Source organism: Polypterus senegalus, chromosome 18, assembly GCF_016835505.1.
Source record: "Polypterus senegalus isolate Bchr_013 chromosome 18, ASM1683550v1, whole genome shotgun sequence".
NCBI lineage: Eukaryota > Metazoa > Chordata > Cladistia > Polypteriformes > Polypteridae > Polypterus > Polypterus senegalus.
In genome coordinates, this window is record NC_053171.1 from 75799701 (window position 1) to 75816760 (window position 17060).

General features: G+C 41.5%; 1 non-coding gene across 1 annotated transcript; it reads right to left on the reverse strand.

Moving 5' to 3' along the window:
- Window positions 1-12021: 12021 nt before the first annotated feature.
- On the reverse strand, window positions 12022-12093 carry trnaq-cug. Its single transcript has one exon. It is a non-coding gene; the product is annotated as a tRNA-Gln (tRNA).
- Between the last annotated feature and the right edge of the window lie 4967 nt (window positions 12094-17060).

The window sequence follows — 17060 nt, forward strand, 5'->3', positions numbered from 1 at the left end:
TTTCTCCACATAGATGAATATTAATATCTCTGCAGAAATTAATCCTGTGGTAAGAACTGGTGCAAGGAAAACATAAACAGGATTCCTTAATGTATAAATGAAGGATTCTGTGTTCGTTTTTGAGTGTCTTACAATTGTACTTTCGTATTTGTCTATTAAATTATTCAACAAGACCATTTGTTTCGACTTTGTCTAGCCATAGAGGGACAATGTCCTTGCCACTGAGGTGACTTGTTGAAATGACTGTGAAGAGCACAAGCACATCCCTAAATGGGTTTACTCATCCAGCGGGTACAGTGTCACCTAGCTGGGAAGTTAGGGACCAATGCAGGGGCTGCCCGTTTTTCTGTGGCTGTGGATATTCTTCTCTTAACCTGCAATATCTTTTCTGTCCAAAAGATGGAGTCGAGAGCCATGGTGCACTGAACGATACAGTGTATTATATTGAATCGACACACTTTTTCTGAAATGAAGAAAGTGTATACATGGAAGTAACCTGCTTTGTCAGCTTTCTTGTGAGCAGGGATATAATCAAAGTGGTTACAAAGTAGGTGTCCAGTATGGCAAGAATCAATATTTTCTCGGTCAACTATTTGTGCTTGGGCTGCTGCTGATGAAACGTATCATTTGAATTCTGTCTTGCTATATTTTGGGCAACCTATGAAGTGATTGCAGTACATTAGACTTTTAATGTCAAATTTAAACTTTCATACAAAATCAGGTTACAAATGTTGATAGGAGAAGAGATCATTCATAATTCAATTGCTCACTGAATTAAGAAATATATAAGAAAAATTAGGAAAGAGTACATCAGCGGTTCAGCTCAGGTTGGATGGTTGAGAAACAAAGTCTGAGAGGTGAGATTGCGTTGGTTTGGACATGTGCAGAGGAGAGATGCTGAGTATATTGGGAGAAGGATGATGAGGATAGAGCTGCCAGGCAAGAGAAAAAGAGGAAGGCCTAAGAGAAGGTTTATGGATGTGGTAAGGGAGGACATGCAGGTGATGGAGGTAACAGAGGAAGATGAGGAGGACAGGAAGATATGGAAGAAGATGATCTGCTGTGGTGATCCCTCACAGGAGCGGACAAAAGAAGAAGAAGAAGAAGTGACTGAAGGAGAAATACTGACCAGAAAACAGGAGACAGAGCTGGAGGTGGCAGAGTTAAAAATGCTAATATTTACATTGGGTGTGATGAGGATGGATAGGATTAGAAACGAGTACATTAGAGGGTTAGCTCAAGTTGGACGGTTGGGAGACAAAGTCAGAGAGGTGAGATTGCGTTGGTTTGGACATGTGCAGAGGAGAGACGCTGAGTATATTGGGAGAAGGATGATGAGGATAGAGCTGCCGGAAAAGAGGAAGGCCTAAGCGAAAGTTTATGGATGTGGTAAGGGAGGACATGCAGGTGATGGGGGTAACAGAGGAAGATGAGGAGGACAGGAAGATATGGAAGAAGATGATCTGCTGTGGTGATCCCTCACAGGAGCGGACAAAAGAAGAAGAAGAAGAAGAAGTGACTGAAGGAGAAACACTGATCAGAAAACAGGAGACAGAGCTGGAGATGGCAGAGTTAAAGATGCTAATATTTACATTGGGTGTGATGAGGATGGACAGGATCAGGAACAAGTACATTAGAGGGTCAGCTCAAGTTGGACGGTTGGGAGACAAAGTCAGAGAGGTGAGATTGCGTTGGTTTGGACATGTGCAGAGGAGAGACGCTGAGTATATTGGGAGAAGGATGCTGAGTATAGATTTGCCAGGGAAGAAGAAAAGAGGAAGGCCTAAGAGAAGGTTTATGGATGTGGGGGGAGAGGACATGCTGGGTGAAAACAGAGGAAGATGAGGAGGACAGGAAGATATGGAGAAAGATGATTCACTGTGGCGATCCCTAATGGGAGCGGACAAAAGATAAAGAAGATAAGGAAACTCAGTGTTCATGCATTTCATTGTCTTTATTCCACCCCAGTGCATAAACAATTATTTCAAAAGAAGTGATTTAGCAGAGTGAAAAAAAAGTCCAAGCCATCTAATTTAATGCCTCTTACTTTTAGCAGCAAGAACTGACTTCTAATTAAACATTTAGTTCAGGTCAGTTTATTCTTGTCTTCAATTTACAAGAACAGAGTGCTGTACACATTTATAAATAAACAGTTAAAACATAAAGTAATATGTAACAAGACACAGTGATACAATGCCTTATATTCACAGAGATATACACAGATACAGTATACTGTATGTACAGATACCCATAGTTGACAGTAGGATAAATCAGAGTTCATGGAGGGTATGAAATCCTTAGAGTATAGAAGCTCAACAAGTTTACACAAACGTCTGTAATTAAACAGTCCCAAAGTTCAACATCAAAAGGTAGAGATAGATAACGTCAAGTCGATATTTTCAAAAATATTCTTTATTTTAAGTTATACAGTCAGTGACCACTTACTAAGTCCACCCACCTAATACCAGGACGGAGTCAGTTTTCCCTCCTTAACAACTTACATTCTTCAAGCCTTGGGTTCAGCAAGGTGCTGTAAATGCTCCTTAAGGATTCTGGTCTAGGCTGTCCTGCAGATTTTTGACCACACAGTTCATGTTGGGAACCTGCCATTCCACCCACAGATGTGCTTTATTGGAGAAAAGGTTTGTGGATTTTGGAGGCCAATCGATTGAGCGGAAATCACAGTTACATTCATGGAACCAGCTTCAAGTGACATAGCATATTATCCTTCTGGAAGTATCAATTTCAATAAGGGGAAACTGTTGTGATATGGAGGTCCACGGCATGTGTGATTTTAAAGAAATAATTCAGAGCATGCAGGCTTTAGGAATGTGCTTTTGGGGGCTAGTCGAGTGCCTCAATAATGCCTTGAGAGTGGGTGACTGCAGCACCTGTGTCCGGTCATGGTTTTGAAGAGAACCTGGGTAAGAGAACGGTGGAAGAACAAAAAGAGAAGAAAGAGAAGGGAGGTTAAAGAAAGAGTAAGCGAGAGCAGGATACAGAGAGCTCATACTTTGAGGAATGGAGGCATGTGGTCAGGAGTGAGCCTGGGAGTGAGGAGTGCATGTGGCCAGTGCTCAATATGGCTGAAGAGGGAGCTTGTACTGAGCAGCGCTGGGGAGTAAGAGAGGCCTGTTATGTGCTGTCTCTGCAGACGCAGAAGGACTGGCGATGGGGCACACGTGTGGCTCAGTGTGGTTCCTCATGGATGCTGAAGGACTGACAATGGGGACCTGAGGCAGTTTTAATGGTTGACTGCACCTGTCAGTGGGTGTCTCTTCTTGCTGCAAGGCCCTGAAGGGTTAAGCCGAAGGGATGCGAGATTTTAGAAAGAAGCATTAGGGGTGGCATTTCAAGAAGAAGGATCTGCCATGAGTTTTTGATCTCAGTTTTATTGGAATATGTTTGAACTTTTTAACCTCTGCTGGATGCTTGTTTTATTGAGGATTATTTATTTTTTATATAAAGAAGCACTGCACTATTTGTACCATTTTTGTTTTTTACACGTTACCCCACCTCTTGACTATGTGTCCTCATTTGCCTGACTTTTGACAAGTTCGAGTGCTACTGCTGCCAAAGATCATGGCGCCAACCCAGACTGTCACAACTGTGCATATGTTTATTAGAAATTCTCAAGTATGTTGTGGTATTAATATGAGACTTAGATGGTAATAAGTCAATTCATTTATTTTAATTCTAATTAATGCCAAGAAAACAGTTCCCACAACAGCCACTGAATTACCAAACTAATTTAAAGGGTAGGCTCTGCTATGGGACACACTGTGGACCCTTTGGAGGTGGTGGCAAAGGAGAAAATGAAAACAAAACTGAGTGCCATTAGGAGCAATGCTGCACATCCTGTCTGTGACACACCAACACTGAGGACTTTCAGCCAATGAATTATTCAGCAGAAGTGGGTCAAGGGACACTACGGGGGCTCCCTTAGAGTAGATCAACCAGTACTCATTCATAATGGCTCACTGTGACTACCACATCAGTGTGACAAGTGGTCTGTGGTGCAGGGTGACTTTTTAAATAAATAATCGCTTCCCCATAAGGGTGCAGGACTCCAATCTGATGCGGGTCTGCGTGAGTGCATTTTGATCTGCGGTTAATTGAGGTTCAGGCTGATCGCGTCGCACACACGTGCATAATTTTCCCATCCCATCCCACTGCTGTTACTTCAGGAGGGCTCTGTCCTGGGGTCTCTTCTTTTTATTATTTACCTTCCTCCCCTTGGCAGTATCTTTCGTAAATATAACATTAATTTTCACTGCTATGCTGATGACACCCAGCTCTACCTTGCCAGACTGCATTGCTGAAATTAAATCCTGGTTTTCTTCAAATTCTCTTAAATTAAACAGTGACACAATTGAGTTCTCCTCATTGGTACAAAGTCAACATTATCCAAAGCTGATAATCTTTCACTTGCTATTGATAACTCTTTTGTTTCCCCTTCACCTCAGGTCAAGAGTCTGGGTGTCATCCTTGACAGTACTCTATCTTTCCAATCTCACATTAATAACATCTCCCAGTCTGCTTACTTCCACCAACATAATATTAACCACATCCGCCCCTCCCTCACTCCTCACACCACTGCCATTCTTGTTCACAGTCTTCTTACTTCTCGTGTGGATTATTGCAATTCACTCCTCTTTGGTTTCTCTAATAAATCTCTCCATAAGCTTCAGCTGGTCCAGAATTCTGCTGCCCACATCATTACTCGAACCCTGTCTATTCTCCATATTACTCCGGTCTTGCAGCAGCTTCATTGGCTCCCAATTAAGTTTCCAATTGATTTTAAATTTCTTCTATTAACATTTAAGGCCATTCATATCCTCACCCCTCCATATCTGTCCGACCTTCTTCATCTTGCCATTCCCTCCCGTAACCTCAGTTCCTCTTCCTCCATCCATCTGACTGTCCCTCTCGCTCGTCTAACCACCATGGGGAGTGGAGCATTCAGCCGTTCTGCTCCCAAGCTCTGGAACTCACTACCTACTGAGCTTAGAAATACTGAATCATTTTCAACCTTCAAATGTAAACTTAAAACCCACCTGTTTAAAATAGATTTTTCTCTATGATTACATTGGCTTTGTTTGGTTTTAACTTTTATATTTTCTGATGTTTTAAGTTGTTTGTGGTTTTTTTATTGTTTGTTCGGTGTCTGTGACGATGCGGGTTGGTTCCATGCTCCCATCTGGTGTCCGGGAGCCCTTCAACCCGTCACCGTCGGTAATGTCACCGATGAGCTTAGCAGTGAGGCAACAACATAACAAGAGAATGGTGCAAAAGTAAAAACAATCAACAAAACAAAGTGTTCAAATTAAGAGTGCAGTGTTTCAAAAGACAATAAATAAATAATCCAATAAAAGTAAGTGAAAATGTGGAGGTTAAAACCAATAGAAAAAAGTCTTCTTAAAAATAACGAGGTTAAAATACAACAGGAAGCAATCTTTTAAAACAACAAAGCCCGGTGTCTTCTTTCCTGTGGTAACTCCCCTACTCCTCCCATCAGGGCTCCTCAACAAGGGAGTCACCCTACTGCTGCTGGCCTTCTGTCCATTCTCGCTGCTGGTCGGTCGCTTTACCGATTCCTGGCTCCGGTAGGCTCTACGATCAGCGACTTGGGATTCCCCAACGACCAAGGCTCTCACGCTGGGGACACCACGTCCCAAGTCCCGACTCCTGCTGCCTTCCGTGGAGAGTCCTCCGCCTTCCGGTCACTCCCGTCCTTCAAAGTAAACTCTGCGGGAGCGACCATGACTACTACTCCCCCGGGTGTTGGCCAAACACCCAGGCTGCCTGCTCAGCTGCCGTGAGCCTGCTCTCGCTCGCTTGTTCTCCCGCACCGACTTTCTCTCTCTCCTCATTGCTTCCTGCTTTTTCTCCACAACCTCTGTTCTCTTCTTTCTTTCTCTTTTTTTTTCCTTAACCATCTCGGGCTTCTCTTTATAATGGACGAGGCAGCTGTGGCAATCAACAGTTCCCAGGAACAATTACGGAGCGGACTGTCTCTCAGCTGTGCACTTAGGTGAGAAACGACCGCAGCACGAATCCACCCAGGGACCGCTTCAGCCACACTACCACGCCCCATCACTAAGCTGCAAGCACGGTGATTATTTATTTAAAAGTGGCTCTTTCATCGTGAGCTGTGGACCTGCTACACCACAGTGTCCTTGAGTTGTTAGAAAGGTGCCTTGTATAAATAAAATGTATTATTATTATTATTACTAGCAAAATACCCGCGCTTCGCAGCGGAGAAGTAGTGTGTTAAAGAAGTTATGAAAAAGAAAAGGAAACATTTTAAAAATAACGTAACATGATTGTTAATGTAGTCGTTTTGTGACTGTTATGAGTGTTGCTGTCATCAAGGATTTGGTTATCGTTATTTCTTTCAATCAGGTTCGTATTTGGAGGATGTGTTATGTTGAAGTCACATTCCGTGTTTGTCAACTGTTGTAAAGATAACAGGTTTCATTCATCGAAGTGTTCACTACCCAAATCGCTAAAGGCAAGGAGGCGCGTATTTTGAATGAAAAGGGAGAAGACAGCGAAGGACCGGAAAAGTGAGAAGGAAAACTGTTTAAATAAAGAGCTGGGAAGATGAATGGAAAGAAGCAGCCAGCGGTAAAGCAAGGAAGACTCCGTAATAAGGACGGTTGGGTGAACGTAGAAGGTGTAACAATAGGATTGTTAAGCCTTATTATAATGTTCACGCACGGAGGGTTTAGAGAGACGCACCGGGAGAAGTATAGAATAGGGAACCTCGTGTGATTGTTCTGCTGTTCTCCTTTGACAGTTCTGTGGCTCTGCATATTTGCACGAACCTCTCTAAAGTCAGTTTGTCTTCTCTCAGTAATCTTTGTTGCAAACTTGCATCACTGGTTCCACACACAATTCGGTCACGTATAAGGGAACTTTTAATCTCCTTGAAATTGCATGTGCCTGCTAACACTCTCAGATTTGTGACATAGTCATCTATATTTTCTCCCCTTGCCTGATTTCTTGAAAAAAATCTGTACCTCTCTACAGTTTAGTTTTTTTTCGGGTTGTAATGTTAATCAAATTTATGTATCATCAAGCTCATGGTTAACTCATCAGGTCTTATATCACCAGTCAGCGCCTGACACAATTCTCTGCCGCTCTCTCCAATAAGATAATGGAATAATCTGACCTTAGTGTTTTCCTCTGTCTCCGGCATTGCAAGTTCTGTGAATAATTTGAATTTGTCCTTCCATGTTCTCCATGACTTCGCCAGGTCTTAATGCATCGAGGCTTAATGCCAGCGGTGGTCTCAGACCCTCCATTTTCCTTTCGTGTGAGAGTCTCCGCGTCCTGAACTTTTAACAGCAAACTTGTGTGACTTTTGGCGAAGTTCCGTCACCTACGCTTCCACCATGTTTCTCTCTCGAGATTATTAAAAGGCACAGACTCACACTTGCAGTTTATGTCTGTTTATTTCACAGTAGTTAAAGCCAGAACAAAATCAGTTCACGTGAGCCGCTCAGAGTACATGCATCGAAGCTTCTCAGCTGTGCTTGTGCTATCTTGTGTGATCTATCTCGCGAATATCATATTCGTCTTAGGCATGACAAACGCCAGCGGCAGCGTGTCTATGAACCTAATTTAAAGTTAAGTTTTACACCCTGCTTTCCTATTCGTTTGCATAAGCACAGTCCTTCACCAGCAATTTTAACTCCGTTACAGCAATTTTAACTCTGCTACAAAGTGATCAAAGTCTCCTTTATACCCTGGAGTCTTCTCATTAAACTTGTATCTCGCGAATATCGTATTCGTCGTAGGCATGTCAAACGCCAGCGGCAGCCTGTCTATGAACTTAATTTAAACTTAAGGTTTACACTGTGCTGCGGTGGGTTGGCACCCTGCCCAGGATTGGTTCCTGCCTTGTGCCCTGTGTTGGCTGGGATTGGCTCCAGCAGACCCCCGTGACCTGTATTCGGATTCAGCGGGTTAGAAAATGGATGGATTTACACTGTGCTTTGTTTCCGCAGTAGCTACACTTATGAATATGCTTGTATGCATCACTCACTTCATATTCTTTTGCTGCCTTCTCAATCGTGTAATGCGTTTTTTGAACAGGTTTCATTCATTGAAGTGATCACTACCCAAATCGGTACTCGTGAATCTAAGATGTTTAACAGGCATTCCCGGTATTAAGTTGTGGATTTGCCTGCGAATATTTAGCGGCAGCGTGTCTGTGAACGTAATTTAAACTTAAGCTTTACACCTTGCTTTCCTATTGATATGTGTACAAAAGGCTTGTTCAGTGTCAGAGGGCTGTTACATCACACACTGCACGCACGGGTTTACCTTTCCCAGTCCTGCAAAGTCAGTTCACGTGAGCCGCTCGGAGTACATGCATTGAAGGTTCTCAGCTGTGCTTGTGCTATGTCGTGCGATCTTGCGATGTCCACGGGTTTATTTAATGTTAGCTAAGACCCGGCACTTAAAAGTTTCTCTCGCACTTTCGCTGAGTTTGTGCCTGACCATCTCATCTTTGTTTGCATAAGCACAGTCCTTCACCCGCGAATATTTCGCGGCACGTGTCTATTGTATAGCTGCTGATGGACGGCCTTATATGGGCAGGCATTCAATTACGTGGGAGGTGTGATGATGCGGGACGCAACTCCGCCTCACATAGCGACCAAGCAGCAGGCTATAGCCGTATATATGTACATAAGTAGGTTCCAGTTATGACCGTTATGCGTAGAATTTCGAAATGAAACCTGCCTAACTTTTGTAAGTAAGCTGTAAGGAATGAGCCTGCCAAATTTCAGCATTCCACCTACATGGGAAGTTGGAGAATTAGTGATGAGTCAGTGTGTCAGTCAGTGAGTGAGTGAGTGAGTGAGTCAGTCAGTCAGTCAGTGATGGCTTTGCCTTTTATTAGTATAGATTATTATAGGGGGATCAGATCAGTCAGGTGCCTCAATCAATGGAAATCCCACCTGCACTCAATTCGACAGCAGAGTTAAGCCTTCCCGGGACAGAAGGGGGACAAACATCATGAAAAGCAGAGCTTTGAGAGAGTGAAGGTTAAATGACAGAAGAGAAGTGCAAGAGCAAGCGAAAGCCGGTACAATAAGAACGTGCATAGAAATGCATAACAATGATGGACTCTCCCGCAAGGCCAGAGATGGCAGCGGGAGTCAAAGGGGTGGCTGCTCAGTGGCACCCCATGGATTGCCATGGGATGGGCAGTGGGTACACGAGTAGGATTGAAGGTTGTCTGCGCCTGTTTGATGACGTCTCTCCGTGCTGTGAGATCTGAAGAGGATAAGCCAGAGAGATGTTAGTTTTAAAGGGTAGCACCGGGAACTGTGATTTTAATGAGAAGATTCCTGCCATGTTTTAACCTTGCTTTTCTGGATTTATTTATTTGAAGTGTGACCTCCAGATTCACGATTATTTTATGGATTATTTATTTATAATGGATGGAGCACTGCCCTATAATTTGGACACTGATTTGTTTTTGGATTGTTTGTAGTACTAGGGTGTTGTACCGTGTTAGCTATTATGAATGTAGAGAAAAGCCAAGCAAAATGACACCTTTTATTGGCTAACTAAAAAGATTACAATATGCAAGCTTTCTTGCCTCAAAAGCTTGCATATTGTAATCTTTTTAGTTAGCCAATAAAAGGTGTCATTTTGCTTGGCTTTTTGGATTGTTTTAAATAAAAGCACTTTGGCACCTTTTTGCATCTACCCAGTTCCGGTGTTAGGTTATTTTGTGCCCTAGGCCAAGCTTATTAGTGCACCAACCAACTGTTCGGTAGCTAACCTGTGTGGCTCATTTTTTACCCCTCTAATGATGCACGCCATAAGCAAATGCTGGTTTCACCTTAATGGTGGCACCAGCCCTGCACCTAACCCTTGTCTGGCTGCACATATGTCCTCATCTGCCTGGCTCATCTGTCTCAGTTGCCTTGATTTAATCAGAAACATCACAAATGTCTCATTAGGCATAAAGGAAAGTTGGTAAGAAGAAGCACAGGGTCGAAACGGATCTAGATCTAGTCCAGCAGAGCATGCAGGATCTGAGAGACCCCAGTGATCATCACTGTCACAATCTGATCCCAATTATACCTGCCTTATTTAAAATAGTTTTAGATATAGGTAAATACAGTACGTACATTTAGAGGATTAGCAGTACAATGTAGTAAAGAACACAACCTCTCTTGGGCTAACCAGCACATTGAAAAATATAATTGGGTGACCCATTGGGCCTCCTTTAAAAAAATACATAAATAAATAAAAACAAAAGAAAACATTAACCAAACAATAAGTGAGATGGCATGATGCCTCCTTATCATCCCATTAAAAGTACCACGTGACTCTTGTTCTGTTCATTTTCCTGCTTGGTGCTCCACTGACTAAGTTACACATTTGCTTCTGCAGTCTGAATAATTAACATTTAGAGATATCTCAAAATGAATTTCAGATATCTTAAAATGTAATTTACTTTTTAAGATATCTGAAACTCACTTTGAGATATTTTAAATTCATTTCCTTTACATCTTAAGATATCTGCAATACATTTTCAAATATCTCAAAATAACTGTCTGCATTTCAAGATATCTCAAATGAATTTTCAGATATTTTAAATTGACCTTTCATGCATTTTAAGATATCTCAAAAGCATTTCCTGTAAAACTGCCTATTATTGGACTTCTTGTTTATTATAAGATATCTTAAAATGTATTTGAGATATCTTGAAATGAGCAGGAAGTGATGTTGAGGTATCTGAAAATGTATTTGAGATATCTGAAAATGGACAGGAAGCTGTTTTGAGATATCTGGAAATGTATTTGAGATATCTTGAAAAAACTGAGCGTCCTTTTAAAGATATCTTAAAATGCATTTTAGATATCTTGAAATACATTGTCAGATATCTGAAATGGAACAGAGACCCATTTTAAGATATCATGAAATTCATTTTAGATATCTAAAAATGTATTTCTGATATCTGAAGCAACAATGAATTTCAAGATGTATTTGAGATATCTTGAAATGCACAAGAAGTTATTTTAAATTAAATACATTTTGAGATATCTTAAAATAAACAGGAAGTCCCATTGAAAGAATAGGAAATTTTACAGGAAGTGATTTCGAGGTATATATGAGGTATTTGAGATATCACAAAATGCACAGAAATTTATTTCGAGATATCTCGAATTGCATTTAAGATATCTTGAAATGCATTTCAGATATCTCAAAATGTACAGCATATCATTCAAAGAAATCTATTTGAGATATCATAAAATGCTTTTTAGATATCTTAAAATAGATGCATTTTTAGATATCTGTAATTCAGTTTTAGATATCTAAAATGCATTTCCAGATATCTTAAAATTCATTTTGAGATATCTCTAAATGTTAATTTGGCTTGCCATACTACCTCACCAGCATTTTCTTTTCCCACCATGAATGACTTAACAATCAATATCCTCTCTAATGGACTGTCTGTGTGTATCTTTCAAAGAATTGCCAAGTGTAGCACACAGAGTGAACACCTGGGGAAACAGAATTAAACCTGAAGAAAGGGCGTCTGAACTAAGTGGTGAGAATGATATGGAGAGCAAGAGGGTCTAAGGGGGATTCAGAATTATCTTTGATCTTTGACAACAGTAAGTATTTTAAAAACCAGAGGTGGCTCTGCATTAAGAGCAGGTGGCTCACTCTTCCTACATTTCCTAGCAGCTGTGCAAAAAAGCAGACAAGTGGTAAGTTAATGAATGCATGATTAATATGTTTACAGCAAACTCAGCGTGGTTGTCATGTTCAATGTTTGTTTGTCTATTTTTCCATGATAATAATTCTTTGCATTTATATAGCACTTTTCTCACTACTCAAAACGCTCAGCAATTGCAGGTTAAGGGCCTTGCTCAAGGGCCCAACAGAGCAGAGGCCCTGTTGGCATTTACAGAATTCGTACTGGCAACCTTCCAATTGCCAGTGCAGATCTCTAGCCTCAGAGCCACCACTCTGCCCACAAGAAGGTTCCAACGAGATTTGAACTCAGATCGCTGGATTCAGAGTCCAGAGTGCTATCCATTACACCATGGAACCTGATATGCTTAATGCGACTTCTCATCTAGAAAAAAAAATATATTTGTTTTGAGTATTTGAACTTTTCCTTGCGCCAGGCTCCACTAGCATGATTTCAGGTTGCTCTGGCAGGCCCTTTGACCCTGCAGTGTTCTTGTTGAACCTTTGCTCACGTCCAGCCTGAACCTTTCAGTTCTGTCCTGGGACTTGAAGGATAAAGCCCTTTTAAACGATCCATCAGTTAATTTATTTTGTGACACAGTTTAAACAGAGCTACTTTTAAGTAGTTGTCACCATTATTATGAATCATGTTGATTAGTAACCTACATTTTAGCATTTTGCCCATTCAATATAATTTATTAACAAGCACTTGAGGTTTTGCTTTAGGTGGTGGCCATTTACTTTTGTTATTAAAATATCCTTTAATACCATCTGTTGTTGCTTGTACTGTATGACAATATGTTTTGGTGGCATTTAATCATCACTGGTAAGCTAATACTTTGTGAAATTCAGTGTCTCATCCTTGCTGCTTCACACAATATTTACTGGAGGCCATTCTTCTTGAGCCACCCTTTAACACCACTGTTGCTACTCTGTTCTTCCATAGTTCCATTCAGGCAACTCCAATGATTTTTTTCTCTGCAGTGGGTTGGCACCCTGCCCGGGATTGGTTCCTGCTTTGTGCCCTGTGTTGGCTGGGATTGGATCCAGCAGACCCCCGTGACCCTGTGTTTGGATTCAGTGGGTTGGAAAATGGATGGATGGATCCTCTGACTGCATGTTCACACCTCTGGTGCCACCTCAACTTATCTGATTTTACAGGCAGCACAATCTAAACTCACTTTCCCCAACTCAGTGAGCCAATCCAAGCCAGGAGCCATCATGCATCTTGTTGGCCTCAATGTACCCAGGCCAATTGATTTAAGCAGAGGAGTGGGTCTCCCATGCTCTGATCTCAAAGTGCTTCATCCCCTCACTTTCACTCACACATACATAAATACACACGCCTTCTGCATGGCTTCTCTTCATCCCATCTTTCTGCTTGGACTGTGTGGCCCAATCAGAATTTTCCGGCAAAATACCATTGTTACATTACTACACTCGCTATAATCTACTTTTCCCACCCCTAATATATTGTCAAATTAAGATGTTTTCTAGCTATGCAGTGCATAAAAAATGTACTCATACATTAATTACGTCAGCCACTAACTACTGCAATAGGTTATTCATATGCAGTTCACATTGTTCTATTTGTAGTTTTCAGTTAAGCACTGCTAAGAGAAACACTATTAGAACCACAAATACAAGCACATAACTCCTGTTCTTACGGCGTTACACTGGCTTCCAGGTCATTTTAAAATCCTTCTTGCATATATTGTAAGGCTGTACTGTAAGGCTTCAATGGCCAAGGCCCCATTTTCTTAATTTATTAGTATATACATAACAGAGCATATTGAATGTTCTTAAAATACTTTTCTACTAAATAGGTCAAACATTATTAGAACAACAGTTGGGTGCCAAGCTGTGGAATGATTTGCCTAATTTTATAAACAAATGCCCCATTCACTCTCAGCTTTCAAATCTACATTCAAAATGCACAAAATTTAGTCAAGCACACAGGTGTCAAACTCCGGTCCAGGTGGGCCGCAGTGGCTGCAGGTTTTCATTCTAACTCTTTTCCTAATCAGTGACCAGTTTTCCCTGCTAATTATCTTCTTCTCCCTTTATGTTAATAGCCCCATCTGTAAGGATTCAGTCTTCTGAATTGAATCTTTTCTTCATTAATGACAGCCAAACAGAAATGAGACGTGAAATGAGCCAACAGATGACCAGTGTGATGGACAACCGCCGTTTCAGTCTGGCCGGGACGTCCCTCAACTGAAAGAAAGAGCCTTTTCAGGGCACTACATTCCTCGGGACGCCAGATGGCAGCTCCCCTCTATGGAAATAGCTCCCCGGATTCCCGCAGGGCAGCATGGGACATGGAGTCCGTTTCTTCAGCCCTGTTGGGTACCATGGGTGCCACCAGGGGTGAGCTCACCAAGAACCTGGGGACTATTACAATGACGCTAACCTGGAAGTACTTCAGAGTCACGAGGACGAAAACCCGCAGCACTTCCAGGATATTTGAAGAAGGTTTTTGACGCAGAGAAGGAATACTTCCGGGTCATGGACTTTAAAAGGACTATGGGAAACCCAGCAGATTGAGCCTGAATTGGGTGGTAGAGGAACGGAGCTGCTGGGATTCGAGGATTGGTTATTGTGATTATTGTTATTATTATTGATTTGGAGTGTGCGGTGCTTTGGGCACTTTACTTCAAAAAGTTATTAAAATTATTCTTGGTGCTTTTAAAAGTGTGTCTTGGATGTCTTTCTGGTGGGTTCAATGAGGTAACAGCGCTGCTAGCGTCCACACAAGCTATACTGGAACGTCCAACATTCACTTCAACCAATCTCCTAATTAGAAGTTGATTCTTGCTGTTAATTAAACCCGTTATTTAATTCCATGGCTTGTTGCTGCTCTCATTCTACCACAGCAGACATTTCCAAAACTGTTGATTTTTATGTTTTTTCTAAGAACACGTCAAAGTGTTTTGGTGACCTGGGAGATCAACCTTACTGAGACCTTCACCCTTCTTTATTTTCAGATATTGTGTGATTGGTACAGATGAGCTGGTCATGTGGCAGCTTGATTTGTGTCTCATTATTGTCTGGCTGCTAATTAAGGAAAAAGAAACAACTAAAGGACCTGAGTCAAGTTAATTAAAACTAAAGCAAAAGAAGTTAATTAGCAGAAAAATCTGGTCACTAATGAAGAAAATGGTTAGAATGAAAACCTGCAGCCACTGCGGCCCTCCAGGACCGGAGTTCGACACCCCAGGTCTAGCATACCCTGATTAGAGCTGCTGATTAGCTGCTCATGTTTGCTCTCTGTTAGTCATTGTTGTTTGTTCGTCATTTGCATGACACTCATTATTAACTTTTAATGCCCTTCGCTGTTCTGTTTGCCTTGGTTCTACTGCTATACTGCCAAGCTGCTATTCCTACCCATGGAAAGTGACGCAGGATTACTGAACAATTGACATCCAAGGATGAAAAGATTTTCTTGTTAGACTGTTCAGCGTGTAATCCCAGAGGTTGTCTAACTTCTAATGTTACAATTATCATAGACACCCTCGAGGTTTCTATTCTGCAGAAGTGTTTGCTGACTTGAGTGTTTTGTTTCCTTGAAGCTTTTGTCCACTGGCTTTCTCTCAGTTATAATGACAATGCTACAGTATATTACAATAATCTGTTTATATTAGTCACATTAAAATTGCTCTGTTTAATTGTTTGTCCACTCTAATTTGCATGGTTTATGTATGTAAATAATGAATGATTTAGTTGAATTTGTCTGGATTTGCATCATTGCTATAAATCTGTGCAAACTAGTGTGCCTTGTACTTAGTGAACAGGGCTATAAAAAAAATAACCAAGTTGAACATGTCAGTGTGAACAGGAACAACTGCCAGCATGCAGAAGCCACAGTGATTATAAAGTTTGTCCCAGAAGGAATTTTCTTCAAGAGAAATCAAGGGACATAGGAGTGGTGACAGCCTGAAAGAAGAATAGCGAAAGTAACCTAATAAACTAGAATGTGAACTACACGGCATTGTGTGTCCACAGTATTTTGCAGGGAAGCTGGAAAGAATTAGCCATATTCATTGAATCTGTGCTGCAACTGGAAGGTTGCCGGTTCAAATCCCTTAAAATGACAAAAGTGACTCTACTCCATTGGGCCCTTGAGCAAGACCCTTAATCTGCATCCAGCCCTGCAAGTGGGACCTCTAACTTACAGGGAAAACTTGGGGGAAGGTGGCAGGATTGGCACTCCAGCCACCATAAAAATCCTGATCCTAAGTTGGTTTGTCATGTGGTGGGTGCGGCAATGCGCTGTATCAGTGCGTGTTTCTAATCTTGAATCTGGTCTGTGAAGGTTGATTCCTGCCATTAGACCAATAACACGGGAATTAGAAAAAAACATTAGGACAAAGCTCACCTGACAGAATTGGCATCTGGTAAAGTGCTGAGCTGGGAAATTGGGCAGCTAACCCGGCAGAATGATAGGAAAAACCCAATATAATAGCTGGTTCTAGTGTCGCAACTAAGACGCTTTGGCTGTGTATTTATTTCTTATTATTAATTAACCATTTATTATTACTTTGGCCGTATAAACACAGCTTTCAGGTTGCTGGTTTGAATCCCCTAAATGAGAGAAGTGACTCTACTCTGTTGGGCCCTTGAGCAAAGCCATTAACTTGCAGTTGCTTCATCCTGGGTATGACATTAATCTGCAACCAGCCTTGCAAGTAGGTCCTCCAACTTAGAGGGAGAACATGGGGGTTGGTGGCAGGATTGGCACTGCAGCCACCATAAAAAAATCACACTGTTCCAGGGGGGTACGGAGGTGTCACCTGCTGCACTTGGGTCCCATTCTAGGTGGTTCATCGTGTGGTGGGTGCGGCAACGTGCTATCAGTGAATGCTCACAACCTCCCTCTCTCTCACTTCCTTCATTTATGTGAACCTTGTTTTGGTTGTGAACATTTCAAAAGAAGACAGTGCCCTAAGGCAAAATTTGAGAAAATAACAAACATAGATCATAACCTGAGAGCAGGTCAAGGTCAAAACTTGCTGAAGAATTGTTCAGAACTAAATACTAAAATCTTAACTCAAGCTCAATATCCTTAGCTATTACTTTAAGGAGAAGTGTTAATAATTCAGTATTTTATCCAATGTTTGGATGTGTTAAGTTATGCACAGCCATCATAAATGAACAGGACGTGATGGCATAGCCCAAGGTGTGACTTCTGTATCAGATGACTGATGACCAGCAAAACAACAGGAGATAATTTGGCTGTGGCTATGTTGCCAGAATAAAAACAAAATTATAAACAACCAGAAAAACATATCCAAAAGTTATGGTTCAAGAAGCTAAAACCCAGATTT